Source organism: Salvelinus alpinus, chromosome 14 (genome assembly GCF_045679555.1).
Source record: "Salvelinus alpinus chromosome 14, SLU_Salpinus.1, whole genome shotgun sequence".
In the NCBI taxonomy this organism is placed as follows: domain Eukaryota; kingdom Metazoa; phylum Chordata; class Actinopteri; order Salmoniformes; family Salmonidae; genus Salvelinus; species Salvelinus alpinus.
The window spans coordinates 29,078,596-29,100,499 of record NC_092099.1 but is presented as its reverse complement, the minus strand read 5'-3'; the positions used below and the strand labels follow the sequence as shown (position 1 = coordinate 29,100,499).

The following is a 21,904-nucleotide window of genomic DNA, read 5'->3' as shown; positions in this document are numbered from 1 at the left end:
TGAGGTGACCACGCTTTGACCACGCGCGTTCACGTGAGAGGCAGCTCCGTTCCATCGCTCAACTGAAGTCAATGTAATTCTCCGGTTGGAACGTTATTCAAGATGTATGTTAACAACATTCTAAAGATCGATTCAATACATCGTTTGACATGTTTCTACTGACTGTTATGGAACTTTTGGACATTTCGTCACATTTTAGTGAACGCGCTTTGTGACTTTGGAATTGTTTACCAAACGCGCTAACCAAAGTAGCTAATTGGACATAAATAACGGACATTATCGAACAAATCAAGCATTTATTGTGGACCTGGGAGTGCATTGTGATGAAGATCATCAAAGGTAAGGGAATATTTATCATGTAATGTCTGGTTTCTGTTGACTCCAACATGGCGGCTAATTTGACTATTGTTCTGAGCTCCGTCTCAGATTATTGCATGGTTTGCTTTTTCTGTAAAGTTTTTTTGAAATCTGACACAGCGGTTGCATTAAGGAGAGGTATATCTATAATTCCATGTGTATAACTTGTATTATCATCTACATTTATGATGAGTATTTCTGTTGAAACGATGTGGCTATGCACTATCACTGGATGTTTTTGGAACTAGTGAATGTAACGCGCCAATGTAAACTCAGATTTTTTTTATATAAATATGAACTTTATCAAACAAAACATGCATGTATTGTGTAACATGAAGTCCTATGAGTGTCATCTGATGATCATCAAAGGTTAGTGATTCATTTTAGCTATATTTCTGCTTTTTGTGACTACTATCGTTCGCTGGAAAAATGGTTGTGCTTATTGTGGTTTGGTGTGACCTAACATAATCGTTTGTAGTGCTTTCGCTGAAAAGCATATTTGAAATCGGACACTTTGGTGGGATTAACAACAAGATTACCTTTAAAATGGTATAAGACACATGTATGTCTGAGGAGTTTTATTTATGAGATTTCTGTTTTTTGAATTTGGCGCCCTACACTTTCACTGGCTGTTGTCATATCGATCCCGTTACCGGGAGTGCAGCCATAAGAAGTTTCAAAAGGGGTATCCACATACATTTGTGTATATAATGTATGTCCTTGTCCTCTCCTTGGTTAATTTAGGGGGCTTCTTATAGAAAAAGTCACATAAATAAACATCAAAATTACTCAATCACCGTAACATAATACAAAATGTAGTAGTCTTCTTTAGCAAATAAGTGTTCAATTTCAACTTAACCATGATCATATGTAATGTGTTTCTTTTCAGTCTTAAATTAACAAATGTATGACCTGATACATTTAGTCATTACCACCACATTCTGTCCTTAGCATCACAGTTCCTTATGTGGTGGTAATGACGTATGGTGGGAATACATTTTTTACAGTATTTGGTCATAAATAGGATTCTAGCATGCTAACTCCAGTTGAACAGCTAGCATACAATGTATACTAAAATACACATAATTAAAACATTATTTTAAAAAATCTGACATAATTTGATGAGATTATAGCCTATGATGTACAATAAGCAATATTTACCTTTATTTTTCTATCATTTCCAGGCATCAAAATATGAACCTCCCTCCTTGACATCCACTGTCACTATTCACAGCCATGGTAACCAAGAACACAAACCTTTGAAAAAACGTAATCATATCATTTGCTTGGCGTGCTGGTAATGACCCAATACTTAGAAGAAAGAAACAAAAGGGGGAAAAAGTGGCTTATGCACGTCATATAATGTAATACGTCATATAAAAATCCAAATAACTTCACAGATCTTCATTGTAAAGGGTTTAAACACTGTTTCCCATGCTTATTCAATGAACCATAAACAATTAATGCACCTGTGGAACGGGTGCAGATAGACACAATGCAGATAGCCCGGTTAGACAATGTGCGGGAGAACTGGTTGGTCGGCCCAATTGAGGTAGTATGTACATGAATGTATAGTTAAAGTGACTGTGCATATCTGATAAACAGAGAGTAGCAGCAGCATAAAAAGAGGGTGGGGGGGGGGGCACACAATGCAAATAGTCCGGGTAGCCATTTGATTACCTGTTCAGGAGTCTTATGGCTTGGGGGTTAAAACTGTTGAGAAGCCTTTTTGTCCTAGACTTGGCAATCCGGTACAGCTTGCCATGTGGTAGTAGAGAGAACAGTCTATGACTGGGGTTGCTGGGGTCTTTGACACTTTTTAGGGCCTTCCTCTGACACCGCCTGGTGTAGAGGTCCTGGATGGCAGGCAGCTTAGCCCCAGTGATGTACTGGGCCGTACGCACTACCCTCTGTAGTGCATTGCGGTCAAAGGCCGAGCAATTGCCGTACCAGGCAGTGATGCAACCAGTCAGGATGCTCTCGATGGTGCAGCTGTCGAAACTTTTGAGAATCTCAGGACCCATGCCAAATCTTTTTACTTTCCTGAGGGGGAATAGGCTTTGTCGTGCCCTCTTCACGACTGTGTTGGTGTGTTTGAACCATTCTAGTTTGTTGTTGATGTGGACACCAAGGAACTTGAAGCTCTCAACCTGCTCCACTACAGCCCCGTCGATGAGAACGGGGGCGTGCTCGGTCCTACTTTTCCTGTAGTCCACAATCATCTCCTTAGTCTTGGTTACGTTGAGGGATAGGTTGTTGTTCTGGCACCACCCGGCCAGGTCTCTGATTTCCTCACTATAGGCCGTCTCATCGTTGTCGGTGATCAGGCCTACCACTGTTGTGTCGTCTGCAAACTTAAGGATGGTGTTGGAGTCGTGCCTGGCCATGCAGTTGTGGGTGTACAGGGGGGGACTGAGCACGCACCCCTGTGGAGCTCCAGTGTTGAGGATCAGCGTGGCAGATGTGTTGCTACCTACCCTCACCACCTGGGGGCGGCCCTTCAGGAAGTCCAGGATCCAGTTGCAGAGGGAGGTGTTTAGTCCCAGGATCCTTAGCTTAGTGATGAGCTTTGAGGGTACTATGGTGTTGAACGCTGAGCTGTAGTCAATGAATAGCATTCTCACATAAGTGTTCCTTTTGTCCAGGTGGGAAAGGGCAGTGTGGAGTGCAATAGAGATTGTATCATCTGTGGATCTGTTTGGGCGGTATGCAAATTGGAGTGGGTCTAGGGTTTCTGGGATAATGGTGTTGATGTGAGCCCTTACCAACCTTTCAAAGCACTAAATGGCTACGGACGTGAGTGCTACGGATCTGTAGTCATTTAGGCAGGTTGCCTTTTTGTTCTTGGGCACAGGGACTATAGTGGTCTGCTTGAAACATGTTGGTCTTAGACTCAATCAGGGACATGTTGAATATGACAGTGAAGACACCTGCCAGTTGGTCAGCACATGCCCGGAACACACGTCCTGGTAATCTGTCTGGCCCCGCAGCCTTGTGTATGTTGACCTGTTTAAAGGTCTTACTCACGTCGGCTACGGAGAGCGTGATTACACAGTCGTCCGGAACAGCTGATGCTCTCATGCATGCCCCAGCGAGCGTAGAAGTGATTTAGCTCATCTGGTAGGCTCGTGTCACTGGGCAGCTCTCGGTTGTGCTTCCCTTTGTAGTCTGTAATAGTTCGCAAGCCCTGTCACATAAGACGAGCATTGGAGCCGGTGTAGTATGATTCAATCTTAGCCCTGTATTGACGCTTTGCCTGTTTGATGGTTCGTCGCAGGGCATAGCAGGATTTCTTATAAGCTTCTGGGTTAGAGTCCCGCACCTTGAAAGCGGCAGCTCTACCCTTTTGTTCAGTGCGAATGTTGCCTGTAATCCATGGCTTCTGGTATGTACAGTGGGGAGAACAAGTATTTGATACACTGCCGATTTTGCAGATTTTCCTACTTAAAAAGCATGTAGAGGTCTGTAATTTTTATCATAGGTACACTTCAACTGTGAGAGACGGAATCTAAAACAAAAATCCCGAAAATCACATTGTATGATTTTTAAGTAATTAATTAGCATTTTATTGCATGACATAAGTATTTGATACATCAGAAAAGCAGAACTTAATATTTGGTACAGAATCCTTTGTTTGCAATTACAGAGATCATACGTTTCCTGTAGTTCTTGACCAGGTTTGCACACACTGCAGCAGGGATTTTGGCCCACTCCTCCATACAGACCTTCTCCAGATCCTTCAGGTTTTGGGGCTGTCGCTGGGCAATACGGACTTTCAGCTCCCTCCAAAGATTTTCTATTGGGTTCAGGTCTGGAGACTGGCTAGGCCACTCCAGGACCTTGAGATACTTCTTACGGAGCCACTCCTTAGTTGCCCTGGCTGTGTGTTTCGGGTCGTTGTCATGCTGGAAGACCCAGCCACGACCCATCATCAATGCTCTTACTGAGGGAAGGAGGTTGTTGGCTAAGATCTCGCAATACATGGCCCCATCCATCCTCCCCTCAATACGGTGCAGTCGTCCTGTCCCCTTTGCAGAAAAGCATCCCCAAAGAATGATGTTTCCACCTCCATGCTTCACGGTTGGGATGGTGTTCTTGGGGTTGTACTCATCCTTCTTCTTCCTCCAAACACGGCGAGTGGAGTTTAGACCAAAAAGCTCTATTTTTGAATCATCAGACCACATGACCTTCTCCCATTCCTCCTCTGGATCATCCAGATGGTCATTGGCAAACTTCAGACGGGCCTGGACATGCGCCTGCTTGAGCAGGGGGACCTTGTGTGCGCTGCAGGATTTTAATCCATGACGGCGTAGTGTGTTACTAATGGTTTTCTTTGAGACTGTGGTCCCAGCTCTCTTCAGGTCATTGACCAGGTCCTGCCGTGTAGTTCTGGGCTGATCCCTCACCTTCCTCATGATCATTGATGCCCCACGAGGTGAGATCTTGCATGGAGCCCCAGACCGAGGGTGATTGACCATCATCTTGAACTTCTTCTATTTTCTTCTATTTTCTAATAATTGCGCCAACAGTTGTTGCCTTCTCACCAAGCTGCTTGCCTATTGTCCTGTAGCCCATCCCAGCCTTGTGCAGGTCTACAATTTTATCCCTGATGTCCTTACACAGCTCTCTGGTCTTGGCCATTGTGGAGAGGTTGGAGTCTGTTTGATTGAGTGTGTGGACAGGTGTCTTTTATACAGGTAACGAGTTCAAACAGGTGCAGTTAATACAGGTAATGAGTGGAGAACAGGAGGGCTTCTTAAAGAAAAACTAACAGGTCTGTGAGAGCTGGAATTCTTACTGGTTGGTAGGTGATCAAATACTTATGTCATGCAATAAAATGCAAATGAATTACTTAAAAATCATACAATGTGATTTTCTGGATTTTTGTTTTAGATTCCGTCTCTCACAGTTGAAGTGTACCTATGATAAAAATTACAGACCTCTACATGCTTTGTAAGTAGGAAAACCTGCAAAATCGGCAGTGTATCAAATACTTGTTCTCCCCACTGTACGTACAGTCACTGTGGGGATGACGTCCTCGATGCACTTATTGTCCCTTACAAGCATTTCGCTACACTCGCATTAACATCTGCTAACCATGTGTATGTGACAAATAAAATTTGATTTGATAAAGCCAGTGACTGATGTAATTTAGCATCTGCCTCATTTTTTTGACCGAGTCACTGGTGCTTCCTGCTTTCATTTTTGCTTGTAAGCAGGAATCAGGAGAATAGAGTTGTTGTCGGATTTACCAAACATCACACCTGAGGGACAGGATGGCAACAACAACTGCCCGAGTTACACCAGGAACGCACAATGCCTCCATCAGTGTTCAGACTGTCCACAATAGGCTGAGAGAGGCTGGACTGAGGGCTTGTAGGTCTGTTGTAAATGATGGGGTCAAATTGGGGTCATGATAGGGGCTGCACCAAATGTTTGGTTAATTATAATAATTGATTATGCTTGTGTTCTATTAATAGAAGGGGAGAGGCTATGGGGCCCCTCCACTTTTATAGGGTCCTAGACTACAGATTAAAAATATAGACAGTGGGGAGAACAAGTATTTGATACACTGCCAATTTTGCAGGTTTTCCTACTTACAAAGCATGTAGAGGTCTGTAATTGTTATCATAGGTACACTTCAACTGTGAGAGACAGAATCTAAAACAAAAATCCAGAAAATCACATTGTATGATTTTTAAGTAATTAATTTGCATTTTATTATTTATCCTCCTCCCTCATGTGGTACCCTTCCTGCAGGCTCATCCTGACATGACCCTCCAGCATGACAATGCCACCAGCCATACTGCTCGTTCTGTGCATAATTTTCTGCAAGACAGGAATGTCAGTGTTCTGCCATGGCCAGCGAAGAGCCCTGATCTCAATCCCATTGAGCACGTCTGGGACCTGTTAGATCGGAGGGGGAGGGCTAGGGCCATTCCCCCCAGAAATGTCCAGGAACTTGCAGGTGCCTTGGTGGAAGAGTGGGGTAACATCTCACAGCAAGAATTGACAAATCTGGTGAAGTCCATGAGGAGGAGATGCACTGCAGTACTTAATGCAGCTGGTGGCCACACCAGATACTGACTGTTATTTTTGATTTTGACCCCCCTTTTGTTCAGGGACATATTATTCCATTTCTGTTAGTCACATGTCTATGGAACGTGTTCAGTTTATGTCTCAGTTGTTGAATCTTGTTATGTTCATACAAATATTTACACATGTTAAGTTTGCTGAAAATAAACGCAGTTGACAGTGAGAGAACGTTTCTTTTTTTGCTGAGTTTACATAGGGCAAAGCAGTCTCTAAAGTGCAGGGTAGAGTGTCGGGTGGTAGCCAACTAATAACAGTGACTAAGGTTCAAGGCAGGGTACTGGGCAAAGGCGGGTTAATGGTGAACAGGCCATAGCTCAGGTGGCTGACGTCTTGATCTCTTGGGCCTTTCTGTGACACTGGGTGCTGTAGATGTCCTGGAGGGCAGGCAGTGTGCCCCAGAGGATGCGTTGGGCTGACAGCACCACACTCTGGAGAGCCAGGAGGTTGCGGATGATACAATTGCTGTACCAGGCCATGATACAGCCCGACAGCATGCTCTCAATGGTGCATCTGTAGAATTTTGTGAGGTTCTCAGGGGCCAAGACAAATTTCAGGTAGTCAGTGATGTGCACACCGAGGAATTTGAAGCTTTTGACCCTCTCCACTGCGGCTCGTCGATGTAAATGTGGGCGTGCATGGCCATGCCGTCATGGGTGAACAAGGAGTACAGGAGGGGATTTAGCACACACCCCTGTTGGGCACCCATGTTGAGGATCAGCGTTGCGGAAGGGTTATTGCCGACCTTCACCAGTTGGGGTCAGCCTGTAAGAAAGTCCAGGACCCAGTTGCACAGGGAGTGGTTCAAACCTGGGGCCTTGAGCTTAGTGATGAGCTTGGAGGGCACTATGATTTTGAAGGCTGAGCTGTAGTCGATGAACAGCATTCTTACATAGGTACTATATTTCTCTTGTCCAGGTGGGATAGAGCAGTGTAATCGCAATTGCGTTGTCCGTGGATCTGTTGGGGCGATATTGTAGTGCGTCTAAGTTGTCAGGTAAGGTGGAGGTGATATGGTCCCTAGCCTCTCAAAGCACTTCATTATGACAGAAGCGAGTGCTTCTGGGTTGATGGTCATGTTATGAAAAAGGTGTCTGCTTGTTTTGGTGTTCGCCAGCATTCAGAGTTTGGTCTACGCCCCTTCATTGGGGATTGGTCAACAGTAGGGATTCTTCAATGAAGTGTTTGTTGTCATTCAATGTGAGATGACCATGTTCATGCAAAAATGTTTCACTTGAAATATACTACACAAAACATCTTAGATGGAAAATAGTGCGACTAAGACCTCTGCAAACATCAAAATTAATTACAGATTTCTTGAGTTATCTTAGATTAATTCAGCCTATTTTGAGAAATTGTACTTTTTGATTTGATTTGGCTACAGCGTCTCAAGACGGACAAACATTAATATTGACTCTTTTCTTTCTAGTTTTTCAAGCCAAGTTATTTTAAGGGAGTATGCGAGCGCAAACGTTCACTTCACCTAGCTGCGTTCTCGACACTGAGGCAAATTGAAGAGTCACTAAGAAGACATTGCAGTTCAGTTCAATTGTTTATTGAAACTAGACATTTAATTAAGTTTCTCTCATGCATCTCTGATCTCACCCTATTACCTGTTCTTGCTCTCCACCTTGAAGCTGGAATTGCATCCCTCTCTTATTTTCTCTACATCTTTTTCTCTCCTTTCCCTCTCATCCTTATCACTCAAGACATTTCTCCTATCATCCCCCTTCCAGCGCTAGAACGTGTCGTTGCTCTGGTAACTCCCGGAGTGTTAACAGGATTGGCAGGCGTCCCTGACATGACAGTGTCTGATGTAAGCTGTGTTACTGTAGACAGGTTCATCTGTGGAAGGGATCATTTAACTCACATCAGATCAGTTACTCTCACTCCAAATCAGTTACATTACATTAAATACATTCAATTCTAGGGTCCAGAGTTTTTTTTTGGTCAGGTTACAAGGTCGTGTGAAGCTCTAGGACCTAATCATTATGCAACATACATCACTTAAAATAACATTGTAAATTGAGATACAATTTTCTCCCAAAAAAGATTGTCAAAATAGTTTACCTGTGCTGGATCTTTGCCTCTTTCTCCATTGAAATGCAACCAAAGCCAGCACACTAGTAAGAAACACTGCTGAGCATCCACCCGCTGTGATGATAATCCACAGTGCTACCCCTGTAGCCCCAACAACTGGCACATCTGGGGTGCTAGATGAAGTGTTGGTTGTAGTCATGTTCTGTGAATCTGAAAATCTAAAAATAAATATTCAGGCCACTAAAACATGCTGCGTTAAAAACAACCAAATTTGGATTATTTGGTAACCCAGCGCTGGGTAAATATTGGACAGAACACACACTGGTCAATTTTGACCCAGACAGTTGGGTTGTTGGGATTACCCAAAAATGGGTTAATTTAACAATCAATTGTGTATTTTTTAACTCTCATAGTGGGTTGGCTTAGCAGCTGGCTCTTTTTAGTGTAATCCTTAGGTTATTTTCAGGATGCGTGGCTAATTAGGGTTTGGCTTTCAGGTAGATCATATTGGCCACCCATGTCATTCCTGTTCATCATGTAAAGTTTACATTCAAATTTCCCCTTATTTTGTGTGCATTTTCCACATTCGTCTAGAATAGTAAGATTACCTTATTAGAATAGGTAATAAACATACTACCTGATTGTATCCCAACAGTGAGATTTACATATGGCGCCGGAGGAGATGGCCGCCGTTTACGGTCTCCTAACCAATTGTGCTATTATGTGTTTTTTTCCCCGCGATATTTGTAAATTATTTTGTACATAATGTTTCTGCAACCGTATTTTACGGAAGAAAAGAGCTTCTGGATATCAGGACAGCGATCACTCACCTCGGATTAAACGAAGATTTCTTCAACAACAACAAGCAGGACTCACACGATATTCTCCAAACACCCCACAGGGTAGACATCCCAATTATTCGCAAAAGGAAGCGACGCAGAGGACGAAGAGCAGGATGCCTCGTCCGGACCCGCAGAAGGCAACTAGGAAAGCTGCCGTTACCGTCAATAATACTCGCCAACGTGCAATCATTGGACGGCCCTAACCCCTCCTTTTACACTGCTGCTACTCTCTGTTTATCTTATATGCATAGTCACTTTAACTATACATTCATGTACATACTACCTCAAATTGGCCCGACCAACCAGTGCTCCCGCACATTGGCTAACCGGGCTATCTGCATTGTGTCCCACCACCCGCCAACTCCTCTTTTTACACTTCTGCTACTCTCTGTTCATCATATATGCATAGTCACTTTAACGATACCTACATGTACATACTACCTCAAAAAGCCTGACTAACAGGTGTCTGTATATAGCCTTGCTACTCTTTTTTCAAATGTCTTTTTACTGTTGTTTTATTTCTTTACTTACCTACACACACACCTTTTTTCCCCCGCACCATTGGTTAGAGCCTGTAAGTAAGCATTTCACTGTTGTATTCGGCGCACGTGACAAATCAACTTTGATTTGATTTGACATAGGCTTTTAGGGGAATTCATACACTACTGTAAGGCTCATTGAAGCTACAAAAATGCTAATGTTTGATAACTATAGAACAGAATAGATTAACAGGAATGAATGACATTTACTCTCATGGGTGAAAAAAAAGCCACACCCCTACTAAACTATGCCTCCAGTCTTCTGATCTGACACACTAGGTCATATCTTAATAACCCAGCCCTAATAACCCAGCCCCCAGCATCAATAACCCAGCAGTGTTTAATGCAAACTACCTAATTAAATGACCCAATGCCTGCAAAACAGCAGTTGGGTCAACCAAACAACACAGCATTTTTTGTATAATGTCAAACACAGTGAAATTAAATGTTTTACCCTAAACTGGCACTAAAGCTTTTGAACTTAAATCATTTATATAGTGCTCAAGGGGTCTGAGCTTCTGTCTGTTCCTACAAATGACTCGGAGCTGAAAATAGCCTCAGAAAATAAAAATAAACTGCTCTTACCTGAGATGACACTGACAGTTGGGTGTGATTCCCTCTCCCCCAGCACATTCAGAGTAACAATGTATGTCTGGATGGTTCTGCCTGTGGAGATCACACTGCAGGTGTAATCCCCTGAATCTCCCTGACGGAGACCCTGGATAGTCAGAGATCCATTATTCTGGATCTGCGTCCGGTTGTTAAAGATGGTTGTCTTGTGGTCACCATCTTTGTTAAACTGTACTATAGACAGCAGCTTATTTTTCCCAGGTTGGCTATATCTCCATTCAACCTGACTTTGAGGCTCAATCTGCTCACTAGGTAAGGTCAAAATGATGAACTGACCCTCAAAAGCTGTCATTGTCTTAGCCACAGCCAACACCTCTGGGACCTCTGTAGGGAGGAAGGAGGAGATGTTTATATTAGTGGAAATTTAAAGTAAATAGGTCATCGTAAGACAATCAATAAATGTTTCTTACCTATGGAGAGGAGCTGGAGAGTGAGGAAGACTATGATATGATGGGACTTCATTTGTCCCAGAAGCTGATCCTATGAGATCTGTGTCAGGTAGGACCAATGGTGCCCGTTTCCTCTTTCAATCACAACTGTTTGACGATGCACTATAGCCTAGTTGTACAACTGACTAGGTATCCCCCTTTCCCTTGTATCTCTCTCTCGCTCTTCTCTCTCACCTCAGTGCTACCATGGGTTTTTCTATTTTACATAAAACGTCATTGCCGGTCTTTACGCTGAACCACAAAATTGTTTCTCTAATGCCATGGCTACAGAGAGCAACACAGTCTCCCATTGCAGAGCCTCTAGAGCATAAATTGCATACTCATGCCTCTACTTCCTGTGTACAAGGATGTGGTTACTGAAGTTAGAACCCTACACAGTATAGGGCTGAAGGCCATTGCCTGCGTGGGTCAGAGGAGATGGTTAGGTTGTGGTTGGAGGTGTGTTGATCTATTGAGTAGGCTCTACGATCTGAACACAACCGTGAGCTCTGCAGATAAGCATAATTTATTACATTCAAGTCCATTCTGACTGACATACAACCCCCAGTGGTTTAATGTTTTGCAAGTTTCTGCCATATGTGTCTTCTAGATTGCATTGCTCTCTCTATGACATATTAAAAAGTGGAAAACTTATGAAGCCTATCACACATCACCGAAGCGCCGACATACACAAATAATATTCATTCATGTCAGAACATGTTTGTAATAATTACCTGTATATTGTTAGCACTGCTCACATAATCCATACATTTATGGGCTTTATTCCATGATCATAGAGCCCCACAGTGGAGGTGTCATAATACCCATAAAACCTAGCAGTCAAACAGGACATCGGTTCCAATCATTTTTCCCCATAGGGGATTTTTCAAAACACTTAAAATAAGGGCTGTGTTTTGTGTAGGCTTATCCTGGCATGACGTTTTGATAACCATGTAAATCTCTCAGACAAGGTGACTTTTATCAATATATTGCGCTCTGTTTACTCTCACATACGAAAATGTTAATTAGGTATTAAAGTAGAGATCATGCAAAACTACAAATCCCTGCAAGCTCCTGCACATCATCTCTAGCTGTCACCTTTGCTAACAGGACAGGTATTGTGCCAATTAAAAACTCGCACAACACAGTTCACAGAATTATCCATTTAAAGAAATTTCGCAAATGTATTCATTACTACATTTAGTTAACAGTTGATAGTAAATCTAGAGATTCTTACCTTTGCCTCGATTCTGCAGTCTAGTCCAGATCCTCATAGCATTTGTAGTTCTTTATGATAGCCACATTAGCAGCTAATTAGCATTACATTTTTGTGGGGTAAATACAGGTGAATATATTGATAGTCACCTTGTCCTAGAGAGATTGACACAGTTATCAAAACCATACCGCAGGGTAAGCCTACACAAAACATAGCCCTTATTTTAAGTCTTTCTAAAATCCCCTTTGGGAAAAACGATTGGAACCACTTCCCTATTTGACAGCTAGGTTTTATGGGTATTATGACTCAAACTGTGGTACTCTATTTTGGAAGCATTTGTTTGAAGCCCAGTCAGAAGAGGCCCAACCGAGCAACTACCGCCCTCCTTGTGCATATAGGCCATCAATCTTATTGTTAGTCATTATCATTAGGCCTAAACATATTTTTTATAAACTATTGCAAATTATGTAGGCTAATCTTTACTGTAAATTACAGGTGTAATTATTAGTCCAAAGAGTTGCAAGAGTTTCTATTAGACAAATTCGGGAAGATAAGTTTTGCAACAGAATCGGCATAATGAATACACCCCTGGTGTCAAAGTCATTCCATGGAGGGCTGAGTGCCTGCAGGTTTTCGCTCCTCCCCTGTACTTGATTGATGAATTAAGGTCACTGATTAGTAAGGAACTCCCCTCACCTGGTTGTCTAGGTCCTCCATGGAATGTTTGACCCCCCTGCTCTAAATCATTGAAATAAGAATTGTTTGTAGCCATTGAACACTTGTCCGTTGTTTGTCTCCCATCATAACAGTATAGTGGCAAACCTGGGCTGTGTTCAGTACAAAAAAACATAATAGAACATTAAATTAAACGGAAACGGTACTGTCCTAAACAACCAGTGGAAAAATTAGCAGGGGTTGGGTTAAATACATCACTCATTGCTTCAAGCGACACCCCACAACACCCGTCAAATGGAGATAACGTACCTCAAAGTCTGTTCAAGAACGTTTTGGGAAACAAAACATTCCACAACATAGCAAACGTTCAATTGAACTGAACTCAATCCTGGTTTGGAAGATTCTAAGGACTTTAGTGGAGGGGAGAGCTCTAGGTAGAGGGCTCTGCCCTCCTGCCAAACTTCCCGGGGTTCAAACTAAGTATGGTATAGGGGGGAATTTATAAAAAGTTCAGAATGTAGGTCTATGCTATTGTACGGTTACCCATGTCATGGTCATGTCCAAATCATCCGAAAGTATCTAAAATTGATTGTGAAGCTGAACAAAGTCACTTATAGATGCTATGAACATGATGCGTGAAAAATGCTCATATCGGTCCCATGACTTGAATGGGATTTGTGCCACAAATGCTAAAATGTTAGCATGTGGAAACAGTGCCAGGGAAACTAAACCAAAGCATGAATTGCTGTCAAACCTTGACCCTCAACCTGGACTCAGGGGTAGACGTAACATAGTAAGGATAAATCCGGGACACTCATTTGTCTGATATGTTATGTTTCGTATGGTATGTATTAATTTGTGGATGTCCATCATCCATTTCATATGATATGTTACGAATTACAATTTGTATGGTATGTTACGAATTGCAATATGTACAATATGGTATGATTTGCAATTCGTACAATATGTTACGAATTTGCAAAACCTCTATGTAACGAATTCCAATTTGTTGTGGCTAATGTTAGCTAGGTGGCTAACATTAGCTAGGCTAGGGTTAAGGTGAGGAGTTAAGTTAAAGTTTTTGGGATAGCTATCCTGCAAAACAGTGCACAGTAGCTAAAATTTAGTAAGTATTTGCTTATGCTAAAGTTGTCTGTGATGAGATGTTTGAGCTACACAACCAATCTCCCTACCTTTTTTCCCCCTTAAGTAACCTTCTGTCTTCTGTAACCATACCAAATGTAGCATGTCATACTAATTTGAGTGTCCTGGATTTACATTTAGTAAGTTATGTCTAGTCTGACTATGAGACCAGACTGTGTCCATAGACTGCTTACATGGTAAGGAAATCAACGGGTGGGTTTGAGCAGTAAGCCTAACGAAGCCTACTGTAGACAAAAGTTGACGAGTAAAGTTGGGGGAGGTGCATCTGCGACAGCTGAAAGTCAGACACTAGTGGTTTTCCAACAGCAAGGCTCAGATCAACATGTCAGTATCAACAGAGCTGATATTGTTGATTTAAAAGTTTTTCTGGATAAATGTCAAAATAAACTTTTTATTTAACTAGGCAAGTCAGTTAAGAACCAGTTCTTATTTAAAATGACGGCCTAGGAACAGTGGGTTATATGCCTTGTTCAGGGGAAGAACGACAGATTTTTACCTCGATGTAGCAACCATTCGGTTACTGTCCCAACGCTCTAACCACTAGGCTACCTGCCGCCCCTACAGTATAACACAATGAAAACATAAGGTGTATAATGAATTGATGAGAGAGATGTCTCAAATATTACTTTCATTTGTAACCCCTGTTGCTTTAGAATAAAAGAAAAGTTGGTTCCTGATTCAGTCACGTCTTTAGCCACGTTTGTGTAGGTCAAACAAAAACACCCTCATGTGTGGTTGACCAATAGTGCCACCCACAATGCAGGTGATGGCTGCATGGTGCAGTTGGCGACTTAATCAAAAACTGCATGACCTTTGATCACATAATTTTTGTCAAGTTCATGCAGTCAATATTTAGTTGCAAGTCTGATAATTTTTATAACCTTAATACAACACACTTTGAAAGCCTTGACCAAACGATGGTCACCGACTTGATGTAATTTGGGTGAACTATCCCTTTAAACTTAATAAACCATTCAAGCAGAGATCTCTATATAATTATGAAATGCTCATGTCTCCGCTCTAGCAATGGGAGTTGTTGTCCCAACATAAACCCATAGAAACAAATTGGCCTTATTTTGGACAGATTTTAGTGAGAGTGAAACATCTCGCATGGCCTCTTCCTCTCTGTCCAAACGCATTTTGGTACGTCACGTTATTGCGACGGAATGGACTTTTCCCTCTTATTCTGATGACGTAGACCTCAGTTCAGCAAGTTCACAGGTCAACAACGCGTTTCCACAATGCAAATAATAACAAAATAACCACGTTGTTACGTGTTAGTTGACATTTGTATTGTGGTCAGACATGACCTGAATGTAGAACCTTTGAACTGGAAGTATTCTATAGATTTTAGGCCGTGGTTTCCTGATCAAAATGTTGTTTCTTATGGATTCAGTGATCATGTTCACCTCACAGGTAAGAACTAACGTTTGATATTGAACATAAATTCACCCCATTCCGTACAAATGTGCGCAACCGCAACATTCAAACGAGGCTACAAAGAAAACTAATGGGACTGTGGCGACTGTGTTGACTTCAAAATCGGGGGTGTGAATTAGGTTTCTATTCAAGCGTTGATCGACATAGTAATGGCTCTATAGTATTGGAGAAAAGTTGAAAAAACGGACCCTCCGTTACATCGTGACGTGTCATGTCGTAACGTACAGCACGCATAAAGCAACTATTTCTGTCTTACAATCTCTCTCCACCAGGTGTAGCACTTCTCTCATCGTTTAAAAACAAGAAATGGACAGTGACGGGGGTAAGGGGGGGATACCTAGTAATTTTTTGCGTCATCATTCTCAAAGCCGCTGTTTACTTCTAAGATCACTTTAGCACCGCCCTAAAAACCCGATTCAAATTCGACACAAACCTTCAAATATGTATGTAATGACACATTATATAAACTCTTTATAGTGTTTTATTTACATTTTAGAGGCGATAAGGTGATAAGTTGGACAGATCGAGTGAAAAAAAGCTATTTTCCCACACAACATCTCTCCTTCTCACTATCACGCATTAGTTTCGCTTCCCCACCCGACATTTTTAAGCTCGGGGCTCATTGCCTGCTTGAATTATACAGAAACGGGCAGCGTTTAGGTCATGTAATTGATAATGTTGGAAAGGGGAGAAATTGTGCTTTACAATGGTATTGACATTACAGTTGATCTGGAAGTATTACGTTTTTGGGTCGCTAAAATAAGGGCAATTATACGGATCAAGGCGATGTACGAGTTTACGTGAGTTTACGTTAGCTAGATAACGCATCACACCATTTTGGGATCTTGTTGCTTAGCCAGCTAACGTTAGGATGTTTGCACATACACTCACTGTCTGGTGCAAGTTAACTAACGTGGAAATCATCCAACTCTCTTCCCAGGTGCTGTTCTTTGGCTTTGGGTGGCTGTTCTTCATGCGGCAGCTGTTCAAAGACTATGAGGTATGTTATATTAGTTACTAGCTACACAAGTAACGTTATTGCTACAGTGCCTTCAGAAAGTATTCATACCCCTTGACTTATTCCCCATTTTTTTGCATTACAGCCTGAATTTAAAATGTATTAAATATATATTTGTATCACCCTTCTACACACAATACCCCATAATGACAAAGTTGTGAAAATATGTTTTTAGACATTTTTGCAAATGTATCGAAAATTTCATTATACAAATTTACATAAGTATTCACACCCCTGAGTCAATATTTTGTAGAAGCACCTTTGGCAGCGATTACAGCTGTGACTCTCTGTGTAAGTCTCTAAGAGCTTTCCACACCTGGATTGTGCAACATTTTTCCATTATTCGTTTCAAAATTCTACAAGCTCTGACAAATTGGTTGTTGATCATTGCTAGACAACCATTTTCAAGTCTTTCCATAGATTTTCAAGTAGATTTAAGTCAAAACTGTAACTTGGCCACTCAGGTACATTCACTGTCTTCAGGGTAAGTAACTCCAGTGTAGATGTGGCCTTGTGTTTTTGGTTACTGTCCTGCTGAAAGTTGAATTCATCTCCCAGTGTCTGGTGGAAAGCAGACAGAGACTAGTTTTCGTCTAGGGGTATGCCTGTGCTTAGCTGTTTCTTTTTTGTCCTGAAAAACTCCCCAGTCCTTAACTATTACAAGCATACCCATATCATGACGCAGCCACCACTATGCTTGAAAATATGGGGGGTGCTACTCAGTATTTGCCCCAAACATAACACTTTGTTTTCAGGACAAAAGGGATATTCAATGTCTGCTTTTTTAAATGTTTACCCCTCTACCAATAGGTGCCCTTTGCGAGGCATTGGAAAACCTCCCTGTCTTTATGTTTTTGAAATTCGCTGCTCGAATGAGGGACCTTACGGATAATTGTATGTGTGGGGTATAGAGATGAGGTAGTCAATCAAAAATCATGTTAAATAATTTTATTAGTGAGTCCATGCAACGTCTGTGACTTGTTAAGCTACATTTTACTCCTGAACGTATTTAGGCTTGCACTAAAAAAAAGGTTGAATGCTTATTGATTCAAGACATTTCAGCTTTTCATTTTTTACTAATTTGTGAACATTTCAATAAACAGAATTCCACTTTGACATTATGGGGTGTGTAGGCCAGTGACACATTTTTTGGGGGAAAAGGATATTTAGCTAGTCTACTGGCCGTGCCTTTATTTCTGTAGCTAGATGGCTTGCTGTCATTCTGTTCCTGGAACTGCCTATAAGACCAGTTGTGAGAACCACCATGAAACAGAAAGTGACTAATACATCAGCATGGGTGCTTAGACAGTAGTGATATTTTGTGACCGCACCTACAGCCTAATCTAACCCTGTGGTCATGTTCTGGTCAACAGGTACGACAGTATGTGGTCCAGGTGGTGTTCTCCATCACCGTTGCCTTCTCCTGCACCATGTTTGAGCTTATCATCTTTGAGATACTGGGTGCCTTAGAAACTAAGTTAGTACAATAGTTTAATCCATTCTTTACGTTACCACGTTTATTCAGTATTATACTTTGCTCTCATCAACGAGCTAACATAGGCTAGCTGATGTGTCATATATGTCCTTGTATCTGTGTCCCTCAGTTCCAGGTATTTCCACTGGAAGTTCAACCTGTATGTGATTCTACTGGTTCTAATCTTCGTAGTGCCTTTTTATATTGGCTACTTTGTCGTCAGCAACATCCGCCTGTGTGAGTGACATTTTGTCCATATTAGTCCAGCTGTAGCATAAATGAATTGATCCTTCCATGTTTGATGCTACAGTGTATGATGGGTGCTCTCTTGCTGGGGATTCTTACACGCAGTCTCTGAAGTGTATATTGTGTGTTTGTGTCTAGTGCAGAGACAGAAGCTGCTCTTTGCCTGTGTCATCTGGTTTACCTTCATGTATTTCTTCTGGAAGTTGGGGGACCCTTTCCCCATCCTTAGTCCCAAACACGGTGAGTGCCTACCCTTCCCCCTCTCCCTATTCTCACTCTCCCACTGCTGTGCAGGGCTCGACATTAACACTTGCCCGGGACAAGTACAAAAAATAGTCGGTCAAGAAGAATATAGATTTAAATTGTCAGAAGGACAAGTAAAAAAATTATGCTAAAATCTAAATATCAAACAATTAGGCTACTCTGATCTGAATTGAATCAGTGTCCTCCGGATGCAATGTGTTGCACACTGCCCTCCTAATCTCTACAGAGCTCATCGTAGTATAATTATTGTAGGCCTGCATTGACAGCCAAGAGTGCTCTTTCAATCATGCAGTTGCGAGATGCGTTTTTGAGCTCAAAGCAAGCCTAGCCATGTGTGCACATTTTGTGGATATTCATTGCTAGTTAGTGAGTTATTTGCCCAGTTATAGCTCATTTATGGTCAGCAATGAAAATCCTGGAAAGGTAATTGTGTGTGCATCACCTGCGTGTGCCAGAGAGAGACAGACATTTGAGCAGCAGGTAAAATAATGATATACAACTGACTAACTAGTAGGGCTGGGCAATATAACATAATTTACGATATACCAGTATTGATGCACGGACCGGTTTGGGTTTTTACTTTACCTTCTATAAGGGAATTTGAATGTTTGGTTTGTTAAATGTGATACACCGTGTGTAACGTCCAATTCTATAGTTTACTCCGCTACTTGAGTCATCTCTTCGCTCTCTCTCTCTCTCTCTCTCCATGCTGCTTTCCACACAGTTCTAGCCCCGCCCCCTGTCACTTCTAGAGCGTGTTTGTTGTTCCTCGACCATGAGACATTTGGGTTCAGTCTGCATGGTCAATGCAGCACATGCAACAATGTTGATGATGTCACAAGCCGGCTCATAGCCTGTGACAAAAATGAGGGGACACGAACAACAGGTATAGGCCAATTTAAAAAGGTTCTTTATTCTACAACAAACTATTAACTTAAACTAAGAAAAAGGAATGAGGTGTGGAAGTATCATAATGTAAGGTGTATGTAAAGTGCATGGATGCGTGAATATGTGTGTGTGAACATGACTGAGTGAAAACTATGCAAAACTACAAAGGAACAAACAAATCATGAGCATACCTGGAGGAGCAGAGAGAGCGAGAGAGAGATTAGTGAACAGTTTTATACCCTGAGCCCAGGTGGCTCCAATCACTAACGACCCTCCTCTGCCTGCAGGAGGAACCGCCCCCTGCACTGCAGAGGAGGAGCCATGACAATGACGACAATGCTGTTTTCACTTTGCTTCTTAATATAAATCCATTTGCGTTCTATAAGCACACTATTAGTTTGTGTTTCTTACATCTGCAAACTGCTAGTTTGTTTTAGCAAGTTGGGTCTAAATCGTGTTAGCCGCTAATGCTAGCAGCTAAATGTACTGAGTCAGAGCAAACGTAACTAGCTATACAGCAGGGATCATCAACAAGATTCTTGACTGGATGGTCGGGGGGCCAGAACATAATACAAATTTAAAAAACATGTAGCCTGTAAATTGACCACTGGAAGCCTTAACAGATATATAATATTTGAATAAAATATAATAATTTCACTGTACTGCACCGGGCGCAGTGCATGCTGACATGGTCGCCAGGTATACGGTGTTTCCTCCGACACATTGGTGCGGCTGGCTTCCAGGTTAAATGGGCATTGTGTCAAGAAGCAGTGCGGCTTGGTTGGGTTGTGTTTGAGGACGCACGGCTCTCGACCTTCACCTCTTCCGAGTCCGTACGGGAGTTGCAGCGATGAGACAAGACTGTAACTACCAATTGGATACCACAAAATTAAGGAGAAAAATGGGGAAACAAAAAAATTGATCACCATGGTGCTGATTCCCTGGTGTTGTTTACGATCTTTTATGTCCTACAATGAAACGTTTTGTTTTTTTTGCTGAGAACTTGGGGGGACAAATTCGGCCCTTGGGCCTCCAGTTGGGGAACCCTGTAATACAGCCTGATAATACCAGTGATGGTGTAGGCCTAAATCAGTGTTATTTGTGAAACAGTATCTTCTAAATCAAAGAGGAATGTACAAAGCATGAATCTGTTAGCTACATGAAGTAGCTAAGACAAAACATTCAATGTAGCCAAAGATTATAGGGTCCCCTAGGAAACACTTAACACTGTGTTCCTACCCTGTCACAATAACTCCTGGCATTTTCATTCGTGGTCATGTCAAACAACACTGTGTTCAAATTGCACATTATTATATTCTAACTATAGAATTAGAATAACCATTCAATTTCCATTATTCCAACAGTTCACCCAAGTGTTTTGCTCCAAATCGCTAGTCAAATCGCAATTGCAACATTTGGTTAAAAATAAAGCCTAGATTGTTTGCCCATATAGTGCAGCCCTACATTGCAGTGTGAAAATGACCTCAAATGAGTACAGGAAATGCAGAAATGAAACATTTTCTATTGGAGAAATGGAGAAAGGCCCATTGAAATCACTTAGAATATATGTGTTGCCACCCTAGGGTCACACACCACTCATAAAGCAAATGTATAACCTGTATTATTAAAAAACATTACAAAATAAAATGTAATACTGTGATATTATATTTTGGCCATATCGCCCAGTCCAACTAACTAGATAACCAGACAAACTACAAACTATGTTTTGAATTGGCTATCTCGCTAGTTAATTATTTAGCTGTTAGCATGTATTAATGTCTAGCTATTAGCATGCATTGTCATGTCCGATGTCCTAAAATAACTTTATTTTTTTTATTTTTACAGTTGTTAATAAACTATCTCTCAAGCGCTCATTATTGACTAGGATTCTCTTCTATTCAATACTGGCCATGTAATTCTGACAAAGTTACAAAAATATCCCTAGAATAGCCTGATTGACAAGTAACTCCTATGCTGTCAGGATCTCCCCTGAACACTGACTATTTTAACCTACGTCTTACCTCGCCCACCTCAGTCTTTTGATCCCCGGTTCATTGAATGAGGGAATTATTTTATGTTGCAGGGTGGCCAACCGTCCTCCAGGAGATTCCAGGAAAGCTACTGGGTATGCAGGCTTTTGTTCCAGCCCTGTTCGAACACACCGCAATGTAAAATATCAGCTGCTCAACAGGACCTTGATAAGCTGACTGGTGTGTTTGAGCAGGGTTGGATCAAAAGCCTGCACACCTAGTAGCTATCCAGATGGAAGGTTGATGGACCACATGTGTTTTATACAGTAAACTATCAGTGCCGTATTTTACATTGTGGGGGTTAAGTGCCTTGCCCAAGGCCACAATGGCAGAAGACACTTTATAATAGATGGGATCAGAGACCAGCAGCCTTCCATTGTCAGTACCAGGGATAATAATGAATGTTATTTTGTGAAGTGGTTCCTTGCGTCATGCAACACCTTTTTGGCACTTGGTGTTACAGTCCTTTTTTGGGGAGTACAAGTGACTTGAACTTTCGTGGCTAAAAAAGTTAATGTCAAGCCCTGCTGTGTGTAAGGCCCTATTCCAAATCAACGCGT

At 41.8% G+C, this 21,904-nt stretch overlaps 1 pseudogene; it reads left to right on the top strand.

Annotated features, from left to right (window-relative positions):
* Positions 1–21,904, top strand: part of LOC139538712 (Golgi pH regulator-like) — a 37,545-nt pseudogene that overhangs the window by 5,499 nt on the left and 10,142 nt on the right.